Source organism: Physeter macrocephalus, chromosome 4, assembly GCF_002837175.3.
Source record: "Physeter macrocephalus isolate SW-GA chromosome 4, ASM283717v5, whole genome shotgun sequence".
In the NCBI taxonomy this organism is placed as follows: Eukaryota; Metazoa; Chordata; class Mammalia; order Artiodactyla; family Physeteridae; genus Physeter; species Physeter macrocephalus.
In genome coordinates this window covers 103852839-103855701 of record NC_041217.1, presented here as the reverse complement: position 1 = coordinate 103855701, position 2863 = coordinate 103852839, and the positions used below count along the sequence as shown (strand labels likewise).

General features: G+C 44.6%; 1 long non-coding RNA gene across 1 annotated transcript; it reads left to right on the top strand.

Annotated features, from left to right (window-relative positions):
• Window positions 1-803: 803 nt before the first annotated feature.
• On the top strand, window positions 804-2494 carry LOC114486031 (uncharacterized). Its single transcript, XR_003679271.1, has 3 exons — window positions 804-884; window positions 1555-1637; window positions 2250-2494. It is a non-coding gene; the product is annotated as an uncharacterized lncRNA (long non-coding RNA).
• The last annotated feature ends 369 nt before the right edge of the window (window positions 2495-2863 follow it).

Genomic DNA, 2863 nt, shown 5'->3' with positions numbered 1-2863 from the left:
TCTTACTTAGCTGTATAAGAAGTCAATCTCTTAATCTAGTCACACAGGATTAGTGCCTGCATCTACAGGAATATTTGGATTAAGCGATTGCAGCAAAATAAAGAAGTGTACCCTGTTTTGCTTTCAGGTCTTCTACTTGGTTAGTGGTTTCACTGAATTTGGGAATAAAAGCTGAAATTTCTAAAAGAGAAAATTTTAAGTCCATGCTATTCAGTCTCAAACTTCTAATTTTTCTCAAGAGAGAATGTTAGCATTTGGTGGCACCCAGATTTTTGTGACATTTTCTTCCCTATCTGCCTACCACATCTACCTTTGTTGCCTTTCTTTGAATACTTCAGTGTCTGGTGACTTGGGTTTTATGCAAGACCATTAATGGGGGTGCAGAAATTACGACTGAACTTGGTTGGAGTCCCTAACTCCCCTTGGGAGGTTTGTCCAGCAGGTAGAACCAGGAGAAGAGAACTTTGGAGCCAGCACAGTGGTGTCCCACTCTGCTCATGGGTCAGTAACTTCCAGAACCATCGGGGGGGATGGGTGAAGCTGCCGAGGAAGACTTCAGCCTGTGGCTTTATGTGAAGAGAAAAGAGAAAAGAGAAACTGAGAGGAAGGAAGGGAGGGAGGGAGGGAGGGAGAAAGGGAAGGAGAGGATTATTATTTGAGCGAGGCAGGCTCTTTAAATAAAAAAATCCATATGGCCCTCTAGAGGGAAAAAAAAAAAAACCAAAAGCAGTTAAAATTTGAGAGCTAGGCTGTGAGCAACACCTGTTGTGTTTAGAGGCAGAGTTATTTAAATAGCAGCACCCCGGGCATCACTTCCGGTGCACACAAGCTGTTATTCTGCTCTGGAAACTTAAGCAGAGAAGGGAGAAGGAAAAAGAGTCTGGGTGAGCTCGCTAAGCCCAAGCCTGGGTAGAGGAGCGGCATGTCTGGCTGACGCTGCCAGCCTCGGTAACTGGTAACTTCCGCGAGATTTGCCCTGGGGTGGGAGCCTCACTCTCACTCCATCTGCCTTCTTGTAAGACAGGCATCTGGCTGGTTTCCTTCTGAGTTAGCCAGCAAAAGCCAAGTATTCACCCTGTTCACAAGCTTGCGAAGGCTTTTCTTGTAACCTATAGTTGTAGACTGTAACTATTTGGATTCTTGTGAATCATTTCATGTAAATCAAGGGAGGCTGAAAACCCGAGCAGGGCCCTTCTGGCAGCTTCCTGGGCTGCCCGCCCCCCTTGGAACAGCTGGGGAGCAATGCTATGCCAGAATATCTGAGTGTGTTTGCAAACATGGCTCTGGGATGATAGTGAAAGGATCTAGGTCCACATTTTTGTACCGGAGGCAAGACTGTGGAGGGCTGGGGTAAGATAGCCACATCCCTCACCCTCATGTGTCATAGCAATAGTTGGAAAGCCTTGCTGACATTTGGTGGTGGAGGCAGTGTGTTTCAGTCACTGACGTGCATAGAACGTGGGGCTAGCTCCAGCTGTGATCAAAGGAGAGGAAAGTTCAGACTACCGTCATCTTTTGTCTGGACTAGCCTCCTAACTACCTTTCTTGTCTCAGTGCACTGAAACCTGCTCTGATGGCTCACAAGAGTTGATTGTGCATGGCTCGGTCCTAACGCTGTGTTCAGCGACATCAAACTGGTAAGCTTGAAATTGGCCTTGATGGGAGAATTTACACTCCAGAAATTGTCAAGTGCCACAAATCAAGGCTTTTGTTTTTCCCCAAAGATGGATTCATCAGCACAGCACCTTGCTGCTTCCACTCCTGTCCCCCTACATTCATTTCCTTCCACAGCTATAGTGGCTTATCAACAGATAAAGCTGATTGTTATCACCTGTGGTTTAAAACATCCACCATAGGAAATTCCCTGGCGGTCCAAAGGTTAGGACTCCCACTTTCACTGCCGAGAGGGCGCGGGTTCAATCCCTGGTCGGGGAACTCCTGCAAGCCATGGGGCACGGCCAAATAAGTAAATAAATAAATGAAACAAAACATCCACTGTCTTCCCGTTGCTCTGAAAAGGACCACAGTCTTTACCATGACTTATGAGGCCAGCCTGCACAGTCTGGCCCCTACTAGTCTCCCCTGCCTTTTCTTGCATTATGCTTCACCTCACTTTATGTGCTCCATCAGTTCTTCCAACAGAGCTTCAGTTTCTCACCACAAGTTCTAAAGCACAGGCTCTTTGTACTGCAGTGTAAAGAGTTATTTGCTGCTCACCAGATATTCACAAACTTTCTCACATTTCCCAGCCCACTTGCAGTTGGGCGGGGCCGTGTGACCAGTTCTGCTGAGTGAGCTGTGAGTTGAAGTGACACGTAGCAGAAGATTTAGGAGCTGATGTGCCATCTTCCAGCCTTCTCTTCTACAGCTGCAATCATGGAGGCCATATGTTGAGACAGCAGAACCACAGGATGAAGTAACCTGATTGCTGAGTCAGCACATGGAGAACAGCTGTCTTTAGAGAGCTGCCTGATTGTCTGTGGATGTCAGGGAAATAAACATTTGTTCTGTTTAGCCACTGAGATTCAAGACAATTTTGTTACCACAAAATAATTTAGTCTAGCAGTTCCCAAACATTTGAGTCTCAGGACCTCTTTAAACTCTTAAAAAATTACTGGTAATCCTAAAGAGCTTTTACTTATGTGGATAATATCCAGCAATATTTCCACAGCAGAGATTAAAACTGGGACTTTTAAAACTGAGAAAAACTTTTAAATGTGTACCTATTAATTCCTTTTAAAGTAAAAATAATAAAACCATTACTTAATATAAATATCACATTTTATGAAAAAGAGCTAGATTCCAAAACAAACTAGTGAGAATGATAGTGTTTTACATTTTTGCAAATCTCTGGATTAATTGA